Here is a 15,979-nt window from a genome sequence, read left to right as displayed (position 1 = left end):
TTAGAGATTTCGTATTGCTGACGGAGGGAAGATTGCTGATGATAATGCCCCACCTTCAAGACCCAGGGACACAAGATAATGCCCCACCTTCAAGACCCAGAGACACAATACCTGTGTAAGATTGAGGATGAGCCTGTAAAACAGAAGGCACTCTCTTCCCCACCAGGGTAGCAAGAGTTGAGTAGAAAGTAACAGGCATTTACTTCTGTAAAACGGGCGGGGGAATGTGTGGAGAGGCCTTCTCTAAGGCAAAGGTGCAAAGAAAAGACTTAAAGCTGAAGCTCAAGCAGTTATTGAGAAAAATCTTCATACAAGCCACCAACTCAATTCAACAAATCCAGCTCAACTCCTCACTAGATTGACTCAACCCCAAACACTAAGGATTTAGCTAAAGAAAGCACATGCCTAGCTGATTATGGTAGCTCAAACCTGTAATCTTAGTGCTTCGGGAAACTGAGGCAGGAGTATCACTCGAGGGCAGGAGTTTGAGATCAACCTGGGCAACATAGTGAGACCCTGTTTCTACAAAAGAAAAAAAAAGGGTTAACATTCGCCAGGCATGGTGCCACATGCCTGTAGTACTCACTACTTAGGAGGTTGAAATGGGAAGATCCTTTGAGCCCAGGAAGTCCAGGCTGCAGTGAGCCAGGATTGCACTACTGAACTCCAGACTGGGTGATAGAGCAAGACCCTGTCTCAAAACAAAACAAAACAAAACAAAACAAAAAAAACACTGATATGATTTGGATCTGTGTCCCCACCCAAATCTCATGCTGAAATGTAATCCCCAGGCCAGGCTCAGTGGCTCACACCTGTAATCCCAACACTTTGGGAGGCTGAGGTGGGAGGATCACTTGAGGTCGGAGTTTGAGACCAGTCTGGCCAACATAGCAAAACCCTGTCTCTACTAAAACTACAAAAATTAGCTGGGCATGGTGGCTGAGGCAGGAGAATTGCTTGAACCCAGGAGACGGAGGTTGCAGTGAGCCAAGATCAAGCCACTGAACCCCAGCCTGGGTGACAGAGTGGAACTCTTTCTCAAAAATATATACATAATCCTCAAAGCTAGAGGTGGGGCCTGGGAGGGCGGTGATTGGCTCATGAGGACAGAGTTCTCATGAATGGTTTAGCACCATCTTCCCCTGGTACTGTATTGAGTGAATTCTCATGAGATCTGGTGTGCGGCACCTCCCCCTCTCTCTCTTTCTCTTGCTCTGGCCATGTAGGATGAGCCTGCTTCCCCTTTGCCTTCTGCCATGATTGTAAGTTTCCTGAGGCCTCCTTAGAAGCTGAACAGATGGCTAACATGATGCTTCCTGTACAAGCTTCAGAACCATGAGCCAATTAAACCTCTTTTCTTTATAAATTACCCACTCTCAGGTATTTATCCATAGCAACACAAGAACAGACTAACACAAAAGCACATGTCCATTTTCAGGCATAAAAACCATTCATCCCAGTCTCTACTGTTCTACAGAAGATGTCTGGCCTACAACCAAAATACTTATGACAGAAAAAGAAAAACAAACAAACAAACAAACAAAAAACCACACTATCAAGAGATAATGCAACGACCAACCAGAAATGGATATAATCCATATGTTATGACTGTTACATGGGAAGATTTATTTATTTTTAACTGAAAAAGTAGGTGTTTTTTATTTTTATAAACTGTTAAAGCAACTTCATTTATTTATTTTTATTTATTTATTTTGAGATGGCATCTTGCTCTGTCATCCAGGCTGGAATGCAGTGGCATAGTCTTGGCTCACTGCAACCTCTGCCTCCCAGGTTCAAGTGATTCTCCTGCCTCAGCCTCCTGAGTAGCTGGGATTATAGGCACCCACCACCACACCCAGCTAATTTTTGTATTTTTAGTAGAGATGGGGTTTCACCATGTTGGCCAGGCTGGTCTTGAACTCCTGACCTCAAGGCTGGTCTCGAATTCCTGAACACCCACCTTGGCCTCCCAAAGTGCTGGGATTGCAGATGTGAGCCACCTTGCCCTGCCTGTTAAAGCAACTTTAAAACTAAGGAGATAGTTTTCCTTATCATTTTTAAGTTTAAAGACTCACAAATGCAGTTAATTATACAAAATTAACTATATGATTCTACTAAAAGTATACACTAAAGCCATCATCATAGCTTCCAAATACAGTTGACCCTTGAACAGCACAGTTTTGAATTGTATGGGTCTGCTTACATGCAGATTGTCTTCTGCCTCTGCTGCTCCTCAGATAGCAAGACCAACCCCTCCCCTTCCTTCTCCTCCTCAGCCTATTCAATGTGAAGACAGTGAGGATGAAGACCTTTAAAACAATCCACTTATTATATGGAGAATTTAAAATAATTAATATTAATATGTTAAAGGCTCTAGTGGAAAAGGAGGAAAATGTGCATAAAGAGATGAGGACTGACAGGGTGCCATGGCTCATGCCTGTAATCCCAATACTTTAGGAGGCCAAGGCAGGCAGATCACTAGAAGTCAGGAGTTTGAGATCAGCCTGGCCAACATGGTAAAAGCTTGCCTCTACTAAAAATAGACAAAAATTAGCCAGGCATGGTGCCACGTACCTATAGCCAGAGCTACTCAAGAGGCTGAGGCAGGAGAATCACTTGAACCTGGGAGGTGGAGGTTGCAGTGAGCCAGGATTGCACCACTGCACTCCAGCCTGGGCAACAAAGTGAGACTCCATCTCAAAAAAAAAAAAAAAAAAAAAAAAAGACTGTCAGGCGAGAAGAAAACTATAATAAAGGACCAAATGAAAGTGCTAAAAATAAAAAACATGGTAACAGAGATGAAGAATGGCTCTGACAGTTCATTGGTAGATTCAGTTTAACTAAGAGAATCAGTGAACTTAAAAACAACTCAAATCCCAGTGTCATGGTGTACATCTATATTCTCAGCTACTTGGGAGGCTGAGGTGGGAGGATTGCTTGAACCTAGGAGTTCTATCTTCCCCTTTTAACTCTTCTTTCTGGGACTAAAATTAAATGTACACCAGGCCACTTAATGATATTCCATGAATCTCTAATACGGTGTTCTCTCTCTTTTTTTTTTTTCAGTCTTTTTTTCTCTGTATCTTTCATTTTGATAGTTTCTATTGCTATGTCTTCAAGTTCACTAATCTTTTCTTCTACAATGCCTAAGCTGCTATTAATCCTACCCATGTACTTTTCATTTCAGATGTTGTAGTTTTCATATCCAGAGGTTCTATTTCTTTCTTTCTTTCTTTCTTTTTTTGGTTTTTTTTTGTTTGTTTGTTTGTTTGTTTGTGATGGAGTCTCACTCTGTCGCCCTGGCTAGAATGTAATTGCATGATCTCGGCTCACTGCGACCACTGCCCCCAGGTTCAAGTGATGCTGTTGTCTCAGCCTCCCAAGTAGCTGGGATTACAGGTGCACACCACCACACCCAGCTAATTTTTTGTATTTTAGTAGAGACAGGGTTTCACTATGTTGCCCAGGCTGGACTTGAACTCCTGAGCTGAGACAATCCACGCACCTCAGCCTCCCAAAGTGCTAGAATTATAGGCATGAGCCACCATGCCCGGCCCAGAGTTCTATTTCAACTCTCTTTTTATGTCTTTCATTTATCTCTCCATCAAGCTCATTACTTCCTCTACCTTCTTTGACATAATTTAATATGTAAGGGATGTATTAAAATACCTGTTTTAGTCAGGTGTGGTAGCTCATGCCTGTAATCCCAACACTTTGGGAGGCCAAGGAAGGTGGATCACCTGCAGTCAAGAGTTCGAGACCTGTGGGAAAGAGAGTTCTGGGGTGCCAGTTGAGTTGGTCTTCCCTGAGTGAGACACCCATGGGAAGCCATGGGCAGCCTCTGAGGAGAAAAGTCTCCTTATTGCCTTCATGTCTTTATGCCTCAAAGGCATAACTGCTCAGCGGCATTCCACAGGTTGCTCAGGGAGGTAACACTCCCTTGAAGCAGTGGAGTATAATCAAACATCTTGACTCCTCCTGAAACCCACTCCAACTCGTTTCAGTCCCAATAAATTAAAGATCTTAAGTAGTTTAGAAACATGCCTTTGTTCAGGGAAATTCACAGAAACCGCCACTGCTATACATCTTATTGAATGACTCACAAGTTCTCCTTCAGTAATTAATCCTTTTCCTCATCCCTTCCTTCCCCTCCCAGCTGCCCTAAGAACAAAGAACTTGTAAACCAATAAATTGGGCAGAGCCTGAGAGCTCTGGGCCATGAGCAAGCCTCCAATGCTCCGGTCCCCTGGACCCACCTTTTAAATGCTTATTCTGTCTCTTTCTAACTCCTTTGTTTCCGCCGGACTCAGGGTACCCACTGGGTGGTGTGGGGCTGGTTTCCCCAACATCTGGCACCCAACATGGGGCTCCCCATGATCTCTACAAATAATCTGGTGAAGAAACGCCAAAGTGTGGAAAGTGGGGGACGACTTATGAAGGATACCTGAGTACGTTTTTACTTCAGGCTCTACGGGTAAGTAGGGCACTTGGAGAATTCCAGGGTAACCTCGGGAAAATACGGGTCAGCTTGAAAGTAAGTTTGATCTTTGTTCCATCTTGTAGAAAAGTGTTCTCCTTGGTTCCTGGAATATGGAACCACGAATGTAAAAGATTGGGACGAGGTCAGATCATACTTAAAACGAGCACAACAAGAGGGCCACGATATTCCCTTCTCCGCTTGGTCTGTTGGTCAGCAATTAAAGCACTTCCACACTGAGGAGGAGGAGGAGGAGTAGTTTCAGGATGACATAGAAAAGTTTAATAATCAAGAGTCTGATGATCAGCAAAGTGAACCATCACAGTCTAGTTTAAAAAGGAGGGAAAAACGGGAAGCTATATATGCTAACCTCCAAAAACTTATGAAAGAAACAGTTCCACCTACTGCAGAAACAGTGCCACCTACTCCGCCTTTAGGGGAAGGTCTGGAACAGCCACCCCTGCCTCAGCCTTATGAATTTTTGGAACAGGAGCCTGAGACGCGGCTTGCCACTTCCCATTGTTGCATGCCCCACCATTAACTATGGCAAAGGGAAGCTTCAGGCTTGCCCAACAGCCAATTACAGTGAGGGAATGATCCGACCACCTGTTAATTACAGTAGAGGAATGCTGTAAGCCGGCCCAAATACAAATTATGGCACACGGACAATCCAGACATCCATTTGCCAGGCACAAGAAATTGGGGATTTGGATGCTTGGCAGTTTCCGGTAATTATTTCGCCAGCTGAGGAGCCCAGAGAACAATGGCTCAAGCATGCTAGGAGCCATTTCCTTTTAAAATATTAAAAGACTTAAAGCAAACTATAGGACAATATGGGCCAAATTCTCCTTATGTTCATTCCTTGTTACAATCTGTGGCTTATAACTGGTGTTTAATACCTATGGATTGGGAGTCATTAGCCTGATCTACCCTGTCCCCCTCTCAATTTCTCCAATTTAAAACTTGGTGGATGGATGAAGCAACAAATCAGGCACACAGAAATGCTCAAGCTCAACCTCCCATTAATATCACATCTGATCAATTGCTTGGAATCAGACAGGCATGGGGTACTATAGATCAACAGATGGTAATGGGTGATGAGGCTGTTGATCAGCTCAGGAGTATATGCCTAAGAGCCTGGGAAAAAAATCATGACTCTGGTACTACTTATCCTTCTTTTAACTCAGCTCGACAGGGTCCAAGGGAGCCTTATCCAGATTTTATCACCCGTTTGCAAGACATAGCTCAAAAGGCTATTTCAAGGCCAGGCATGGTGGCTCACGCCTTTAATCCCAGCACTTTGGGAGGCCGAGGCGAGTGGATCACGAGGTCAGGAGATTGAGACCATCCTGGCTAACATGGTGAAACCCTTTCTCTACTAAAAATACAAAAAAATTAGCTGAGCGTGGTGGTGGGCACCTGTAGTCCCAGCTACTGGGGAGGCTGAGGCAGGAGAATGGCATGAACCCAGGAGATGGAAGTTGCAGTGAGCCGAGATCGTGCCACTGCACTCCAGCCTGGGTGACTGATCAAGACTCTGTCGCAAACAAACAAACAAACAAACAAACAAAAAAAACAGTTATTTCGGATTCTCATGCCAGGAAAGTTCAACTGCTTGCTTATGAAAATGCTAATACAGAATGTCAGGCAGCAATTAGACCTATTAAGGGAAAGGCAGATCTAAATGAGGAAAAAACTTTAAGTGAATATATTAAAGCCTGCAATGGCATTAGGGAGCACTTATATAAGGCCATCCTCCTTGCTCAGGCAATGACTGGACTAAGGGTAACAAAAAACACACAAGTGTTCCCTGGATCTTGCTATAATTGTGGACAGATAGGACATACAAAAAGAGAATGTACAAAGAGCCAAAAAAGGCAAAATTCAGTAGGAAAAAGCAGGGAACCAGGTATCTGTCCTAGACATAAAAAAGGAAAACACTGGGCTAATCAATGTCATTCAAAGTTTGATAACAGTGGACAGCCCTCACTGGGAAACAGACAGAGGGGCCAGCCCCAGGCTCCAATTCAAAATGGGGCATTCCCAATTCAGGATGGGACATCCCTGACTCCAAATGGAGTGTTCCCAGCCAGTCTATTCCTGTACAAATGTACAGCAATTGTCCCCCTCCACAGCTAAAAGCAGGGAAATAGATTTATGCTGTACTGAAGCCTTATCCTTCCTTCCAGGGGAGCCTCCTAGGAAGGTTCCAACGGGAGTTTATGGCCCATTGCCAAATGGCATGGTAGGACGTATACTGGGAAGGTTCAGCTTAAATTTAAAGGGAATTCGAGTACATACTGGAGTAGTGGACTCTGATTGCCAGAGAGAAATTCAAATTGTTATCTCCTCCACTGTTCCCTGGCGTGCTAATCCAGGTGACAGAATAGCTCTACTATTGCTTTTACCACATGTTAAGTTAGGAGAAAGCTCAGAAAAAAGAACAGGAGGATTTGGAAGCACAAATTCAGCAGGCAAGGCTGCCTATTGGGTAAATCAAGTCTCTGACAATAGTCCTATTTGTACAGTCACTATTCAAGGAAAACAATTTGAGGGTCTGGTCAACACAGAAGCAGATGTGTCGATCATAGCTCTTTATCAATGGCCAAAAAACTGGCCTAAAAAAAAGGCCCCAGTGGATCTTGTTGGGGTCAGAACTGCTTCAGAAGTTTTCCAGAGTACTTTTATCTTACCTTGTCTTGGTCCAGAAGAACAGAAAGGCACAATACAACCTCTAATTACATACATTCCTGTTAACTTATGGGGGAGAGATCTGCTTCAGCAATGGGGCACAGAAATTTCAGTCCCTTCTCCCTGGTACGGTCAAACTGGTCAAAAAATAATGTCAAACATGGGCTATGTTCCCAGAAAATGTCTAGGAAAACAGGAGATGGGCATCATTGAACCCATACAGGTTACTGTAAAAAATGAGTGCAGTTAAGGATTAGGTTACCATTTTTAGGGGCGGTCACTGATGAGCCTCCAAATTCTATTCCCTCAAAATGGAAGACCCAAAATCCTGCTTGGGTGGAGCAGTGGCTGCTTTCTCAGGAAAAAATGGGGGCCTTACAGGAATTACTCAAAGAGCAATTAAACAAAGGAAACATTGAGCCCACATTTTCTCCATGGAATTCATACCAGTGTTTGTAATAAAGAAAAAAATCCGGTAGATGCCGCATGCTAACCAACTTATGAGCAGTCAATGCAGTCATCCAACCGATGGGGGCCCTGCAGTCAGGGCTTCCATCCTTCACCATGATTCCTAGAGACTGGCCATTAATAATTATAGATTTGAAGGACTGCTTTTTAAATATTCCTCTAGCAGAGTCTGATTTTGAGAAATTTGCTTTTACTATTCCTGCTATGAACAAACAACAAGGAACCAGCAGCCAGATATCATTGGAAAGTTCTGCTGCAGGGTATGTTGAATAGTCCTATTATTTGTCAAACTTTTGTGGGGAAGGCTATTCAACCTGTGAGAGATCAGTTTTCATATATCATTCATTATATGGATGACATATTGTGTGAGGTCAAAAATCAAGACTGACTTATCCAGTGTTATTCATATTTACAGGAGATGGTAGCCAATGCTGGATTGCTCATAGCACCAGAAAAAATTCAAAGGGCCACTCCTTTCCAATATTTGGGAATGCAGGATCAGGAAAGGGAAATTAAACCCCAAAAGGTTCAAATTCGAAAAGACTCTCTGAAAACTTTAAATGATTTTCAAAAATTATTAGGGGATATCAGTTGGATTCGACCTACTTTGGGAATCCCTACCTATGCTATGTCTAATCTGTTCTCTATTTTAAGAGGAGACCCTGCTCTCAATAGTAAACAAGAACTGACTCCTGAGGCTGCCAAAGAATTACAAATGATTAAAGAAAAAATACAACAGGCCCAGCTTAATAGGATAGACTCAAGTTTACCATTACAGTTCATTGTGTCCCCTACTCTCCAATCTGCTACAGGGGTTATAGTTCAGAGTGAGGACTTAGTTGAATGGTCTTTCCTGCCTCACAATACTGTTAGAACACTCACAGTATACTTGGACCAGATTGCAATCTTGATTGGGCAAGCTCGCCTTAGAGTCGTTAAACTTTGTGGCTCAGATCCAGATAAGATTATAGTTCCAATGAATAAAAATCAGATTCGGCAAGCCTTTGTTAATTCGGTCAATTGTCAAATAAATTTAGCTGGCTTCATTGAAGTTCTTGACAATCATTATCCAAAAAACAAAATTTTTCAGGTTTGAAGCTAACAACATGGGTCCTTCCAAAAATTACCCATAGTGCTCCATTGGAAGGAGCAGTGACTGTTTTTACAGATGGCTCTAGCAATGGAAAAGCAGCTTTTGTAGGACCTAAAAACAGAATTATTCAAACTGACTTTCAATCGGCACAGAGGACTGAATTACAGGCAGTTATAGCTGTGTTAGAAGACTTTAAGCAACCTGTAAATATTGTCTCTGATTCAGCTTATGTTGTTCAAGCCACTCAATACATAGAAACTGCACTCATTAAATATGTTGTGGATGAACAACTCTATCAGCTGTTTTCTTCTTTACAAAAGGCAATGTGTGATTGCTGTTTTCCTTTCTATATTGTGCACATTCAAGGACACACTAATCTTCCTGGGCCACTTGTAAGAGCTAACTATCAAGCTGATTTACTAGTTTCCACTGTACTTATTAATGCCCAAGATTTTCACTCCCTAACACATGTTAATGCAGCAGGACTTAAACAAAAATATCAGATTACTTGGAGACAGGCAAAGGACATTGTGCAACATTGCCCTCAGTGCCAGGTACTACAACTGCCACATGAAAGGACTGGTGTTAACTTCATGGGGATTAACCCCCAATATGTTGTGGCCAATGGACATAACCCATGTACCTTCATTCAGGAAACTTTCATAAGTCCATGTTACTATAGATATCTTTTCTCATTTTGTATGGGCAATTTGCAAAACAGGTGAGGCAGCTGCTCATATTAAAAGACATTTACTTTCTTGTTTCACTGCCATGGGCATCCCACAAAAGATTAAAACAGACAATGGCCCAGGCTACTGTAGTAAATCTTTATAAGCTTTCTTCAACAATGGCACATTGAGCACCGTTCTGGAACACCCAATAATTCTCAAGGCCAAGCCATTGTTGAATGGGCTAATCGAACCTTAAAATCTCAATTACAAAAACAAAAGACAGAGAGGGGAACCAGAGAATACTCTACTCCCCATATGCAGCTATGATTGGCTATTACCACTTTAAATTTTTTGATTTTGTCTAGAGATCAGGGTACAACGGCAGCAGAGCAGCATTTGACAGGGCAAAAAAATCCTCATGAAGGAAAACATGTGTAGTGGAAGGACGTCAGAACCAAAATCTGGGAAAAGGGCAAAATCATTACATGGGGTCGAGGGTTTGCTTGTATCTCGCCAGGAGAGAATCAGCTTCCTGTCTGGGCACCCACAAGACATCTCAAGCTGTGCCATGAGCCAGAATCCAAGGAAGAGGAAAAGACCTCGGAACGTCCCTGCACCCCCAGTTCATCAGATGGCTCAGATGAGCATCTCTGTTGAACAGATGGAAACCAGTAAAACTCGCCAAGCAACTCCACCGACCTGGGGGCAGAGGAAGAGAATAGCTCACATTGCAGATGAGAACCTGAGGTCTCAGAACAAGCTGCTGACCACCAGTAATCTAATGGTAGCTATGGTGGCAGTAATCTCCTTGGCAGTGAGTCTCTCCATAACTGAGGCAGATCAAAATTATACTTATTGGGCCAACATCCCATTCCCCCACTGACTAGGCCTGTTACATGGTTAGACCCCCCCCCCGCCATGGAGGTTTATATTAATGATAGTGTCTGGATGCCTGGACCAACAGATAACCAAGGTCCTACTCATCCAGAGGAGGAAGGAATATTAATGAATGTTTCCATTGGTTATCTCTTTCCTCCCATCTGCCTGGGGCCGGCAACATGATGTTTAAATTATGATAAACAAATTTGGATGGTTTATGTCCCTGCACATAATGGATCAAAAGCCTCTATTCATGCAATCAGTGGGAGGACATTTCAATCTTTGGACACTATTAAATACCTTGAGCACAGCTATGTTATGACACATTGCCAGATTAATAAATTTAAACCTAATAAGAAGCCCTGCCCTAGGCAGGCCACTAAATGGTCTGGAAAGCTAGAGGTGCTAACCTGGGAAGATTGTATTGCAAACAGCACTGCTGTACGGCAAAATAATTCCTATGGAATCGTCATTGATTGGGCCCCTAGGGGACGCTTTGCAGTAAATTGTACTGGACAGTGCGATGATTGTAGAGAGACTCCTTTTGCAAACGACTACCCAGATAATGCACCAAAATTATATAGAAGAATTGAAACAAATTACCCTATTAAGTGGGAGGAGAACAACCCAAAAATGATTGATCGAATTATAAGTCCAGAACATCCAGAATTGTAGAAATTAATGATGACTCAAACCCCAATTTGGATTTGGAAAGGAGAAAATAAAACAGAGACCCACAGTAAAAAACTTCAATTTGTTGTAGTCATGACCTCTAATCGGTCAATCCCATTGCAGAGTTGTGTTAAACCTCCTTTTATGTTGGCAGTGGGAAAAATTAATATCCTACCTGACTCTCAAACTGTATCATACCTCAACTGTCATCTTTTTACCTGCATTAATTCTACCTTTAATAAAGATAATAGCGTTTTACTGGTTAGGGCCCGAGAAGGAGTTTGGATACCTGTTTCCCTCAATAGATCTTGGGAGGCCTCTCCCTCCGTAAGTATTATCACTGAAGTACTAAAAGGAATACTTAATAGATCAAAGAGATTCATACTTACTTTAGTAGCTGTGATCATGGGCCTTATAGCTGTCACAGCTGTTGCTGCTGCTGCTGCTGCTGGTGTTGCTTTGCAGTCTTCTGTTCAAACTGCGGGGTTTGTGGATAGTTGGCAGAAAAATTCTTCTAAGCTTTGGAATTCCCAAAGCCAAATAGATCAAAAATTGGCAAATCAAATTAATGATCTCCGTCAAACAGTAATTTGGATGGGAGATCAGATTATGAGCTTGGAGCATAGAATTCAAATGCAATGTGATTGGAATACTTCTGATTTTTGTATTACTCCTAGCTCTTATAATGCCACTGAACACCATTGGGAGATGATTAGATGTCACCTACAAGGAAAAGAAGATAATTTAACATTAGATATTGCTAAACTGAAAAAACAAGTTTTTGAGGCATCTCAGGCTCATGTCACCATGTTACTGGAGCTGCTGATGGCCTTTCTAATACCAATCCTTTAACGTGGATTACAACCATAGGTGGATCAACAATTGCAAATTTTATTTTGGTTTCTGTCTGTTTGTGCTTTTTGTTTTTAGTCTATAGATGTGGGCAGCACCTTGGGAGAGAAGCCAGATACTGTGAATGAGCCATGATAGCAATGGCGGTTATTAATAAAAAAAAAAAAATTAATAAAGACAAAAAAGGGGGACATGTGGGAAAGAGAGTTTCTGGGGTGCCAGTTGAGTTGGTCTCCCCTGTGTGAGACACCCATGGGAAGCCATGGGTGACCTCTGAGGAGAAAAGTCTCCTTATTGCCTTCAAGTCTTTATGCCCCAAGAGTATAACCGCTCAGCGGCATTCCACAGGTTGCTCAGGAAGACAACACTCCCTTGAAGCAGTGGAGTATAATCAAACATCTTGGCTCCTCCTGAAACCCGCTCCCACCTGTTTCAGTCTCGATAAGTTAAAGATCTTAAGTAGTTTAGACACATGCCTTTGTTCAAGGAAATTCACAGAAACCACCACTGCTGCACATCTTATCGAATGACTCATGAGTTCTCCTTCACTGATTAATCCTTTTCCTCATTCCTTTCTCCCCCTCCCATCTGCCCTAAGAACAAAGAGCTTATAAACTAATAAATTGGGCAGAGCCCGAGAAGTCTGGGTTGTGAGCAAGCCTCCGACGCTCTGGTCCCCTGGACCCACATTTTAATTGCTTATTCTGTCTCTTTCTAACTCCTTTGTCTCTGCTGGACTCAGGGTACCTGCTGGGTGGTGTGGGACTGGTTTTCCCAACAGAGACCAGCCTGACCAATATGGTGAAACCCCCGCCTCTACTAAAAATACAAAAATTAGCCGGGCATATGTGGCGGGTGCTTGTAATTCCAGCTACTCGGGAGGCTGAGGCAGGAGGATTGCTTGAACCTGGGAGGCGGAGGTTGCAGTGAGCTGAGATCACACTACTGCACTCCAGCCTGGGTGACAGAGCAAGACTCCATCTCAAAAAACAAACAAACAAACAACAACAACAACAAAGTGAGACTTCATGTCTAAAAAAAAAGTTTATAAAAACAACAAACCAACCAACTAAAAAGCTAATCACCAACAGCTCAAGTGTACAGTGCTTTCTAGGCCACTTCAAAGCAGGCATAGCAGGTATTAATAAATACTTGTTGGATAATAAATAATAAAACAGAAGGAATAATGCTGTAACCTAAGGATAGGACCTAGGTAGATAGCTTTGAACATCAGGACCTTCCTAGAACGCCTGAGATTGTCCCACATGGGTGACTCCTTCTTTATCTCCAAGTTTAGGTCAGCCCATGTTAATGCAGTGCTACAATGTCATTTAGTGACCTTTGGAGAAAATCCAGAAAATGTATTTAAAATGGAGGAATTACATTTAGAGGAAAGGGAGAGAACCAATGAGTTGAAAATTCCAACTTTCTTTTCATTGAGCTAATGTTAAGAGGATAAATTATCTTGTTATCAGCTAAGGAAGAGAACAGACTTGGAAACTGTCCTGCTTCCAAGAGGATGGTTGAAGAAATCAAAGAATGAAGGAGTTACTTGGACGTCCACCTGCCCCTTCCTTGTTTAGTTCCAACTGGCCTTGGAGTCAGCCAGGGTAAAAAATAGCTGTTATCTAGGGATATGGAACAGGTTGCCTTTTCAAATCATTTAGATTCTTAGAGTACAATGGACCTTAATATCTCCCCACTAACCCCAACGGCATTGACTGTGGTAATGCAGGTCATGAAGCTGCAGGAGCTGCCTGGTGGGCATGTCATAATAGGGACCCTCTGTTCTGCTTGTCATGCACTCAGGCTTCAGTGACGATAACAGCCCATCACACACTTCCCACTTCATGGAGACAACACCCAGTCCCTCTCTCCAATCCTAACCTCTCACCCACATTCCTCTCTGCAAAAACCTGAAGGTTATTTCTGCCTGGAGGATCCACTGATATCTCAGAGTCAATTTGTCCTAAACTCAAACCGCTATTTTCTTCTCAGAGGCCATCTCAGAGGTCACCTTTGCCCAAATCCCCTTCCTTCTCCTCCAGGCAGAGTAAAGCATTCCTTACACTTCTGTTTCCTACTAACCCTTTCCTTCTCTGGTCTTGTGCTAGAGCTAAGTATTGAGCCTTTGTGCCCTCTCACCAGAGGGGAGGTTCCTTCAGGGGAGGAGCTTGTAAAGGAAAAAAAGCAGCATGGAGTAGAGTGTGACGGGAAGCATTTTCAGACACGTTTCTGCGCGCTGCAGTGGGTCATACCTGTAATCCTTCTAGCACTTTGGGAGGCCAAGGCAGGAGGATCACTTGAGTCCAGGAGTTCAAGACTCAACTGTGTAGGCTGCGCAACATAGTGAGACCCTGTCTCTACAAAAAATGAAAAATCAGCTGGACATAGTGGCACACACCTGTGGTCCCAGCTTCTACAGAGGCTGAGGTGGAAGGATTGTTTGAGCCTGGGAGGTCGAGGCTGCAGTGAGCTCTGATCATGCCACTAGGCTTCAGTCTGGGCAACAGAGTGAGACCCTGTCAAAAAAAAAAAGACACATTTCTTCAACTTCACAATTTTGGATAGAGGTGGCCTTGAATACCAGGCCATCTGAATTACTGGAGGCAGTTAAAACAGTAGATTTAAAGGGATGGTGGTAACAAGTGTTTTCCAAGGGACCGTTAATTTTATGTTAAATATTTATATATAAATAAGGGACCCTTATTTTATATTAATGTCTTATATATCCAAGTATAGTTTATTTTTTTGAAATGTTTTTCATTTCTCATGGAATTCTGTGCTTTTTGACATTTGCCTGTGAAAAGTAAGATATTTTTCTCTCTAGCTTTATCTCCCATAGCAGGCTCCTTTCCAAGAGATGACACTGAATGAAAAGTCTGGAAACAGAGGAGGGAAGTTATAAATAGCCCGCAGCACTGCAGCACTGGTCTTGGCCAATTCCACCATCAGGTGCTGGAGAGCCTGCTTTTTCAGTAAAGCATTTCTAGACACCTCACCGAAAGATCAACTAAATATTATTTATCTAGCCACAGAAAGCAAAGTCAGAGAGAATACAGCAAATCCTAAGGAGCTACACGTGCGCTCTCCTGGTATTGGGGATTCTATTTTCTTTCCTGCCCTCTCTTTACTTTTTTGTTGTTATTTATTTATTTATTAGAGATAGGATCTTGTTCTGTTGCTCAGGCTGGAGTGCAGTGGTGGAACCATAGCTCACTGCAGCCTCAAACTCCCAGGCTCAAGCCATCCTACATATCCTCCCACCTCAGCCTCCTGATTCACTGGGATTATAGGGACATGCTACCACATCAGCCCTGTCCTTTGCTTTTGTATCATGTTTCTAATTTTTTCTCTTTCTGATTCTCCTTTTCTCCACCTCCTTCCTTCCCTCTCTCCTCTCTGTCTCTCCCTCACACTACTTCATCTTTTTTTTTTTTTTTTTTTTTCTTTTAGACTGAGTTTTGCTCTTGTTGCCCAGGCTGGAGTGCAATGGTGCCATCGCGACTCACTGCAACCTCTGCCTCCCAGGTTCATGTGATTCTCCTGCCTTAGCTTCCCAAGTAGCTGGGATTACAGGCGCCTGCCACCATGCCCAGCTAATTTTTGTATTTTTAGTAGAGATGAGGTTTCACCATGTTGGCCAGGCTGGTCTCAAACTCCTGACCTCAGGTGATCCACCTGCCTCGGCCTCCCAAAGTGCTGGGATTACAGGCCTGAGGCACCGCACCTGGCCTTCCTTCATCTCTTTTCTACTTACCATCTCTCCTTATACCTTGCAGGGCCCTCCCTGACAAGCTGTGCCACAGGGATCTCTGAGGGAAAGACCGCCTCCAGAAAACCTGTGAGTCCACCTCAGTCCTCTCTGAGCTGAACTGGTGACCCAGACAGCACTAAGGGCAGAGAGCACTGGTCATGTGCTAAGTTCCAGAGCTTCAGTATCAACAACGACCTCTACAATTATACCCTTATCAGTCTGTGGAGCTGAATCTTCATTCTCTATTTGCTGAACTTCCTGGGAGACTTTTGGGTTGGGTTCTGATTAGAAAAGTCTGACATTCAGTGTTCTTTATTGATTTATAGTTGGCTAATTATTTTCCATGGCTAAATGTGAAGTGGATGAAGTCTAAGAAAGCTGGTGTTGCCGGGCACGGTGGCTCAAGCCTGTAATCCCAG

Source organism: Theropithecus gelada, chromosome 7a, assembly GCF_003255815.1.
Source record: "Theropithecus gelada isolate Dixy chromosome 7a, Tgel_1.0, whole genome shotgun sequence".
Classification (NCBI taxonomy): domain Eukaryota; kingdom Metazoa; phylum Chordata; class Mammalia; order Primates; family Cercopithecidae; genus Theropithecus; species Theropithecus gelada.
The sequence above is the reverse complement of the archived record's forward strand: the minus strand, read 5'-3'. Positions refer to the sequence as shown.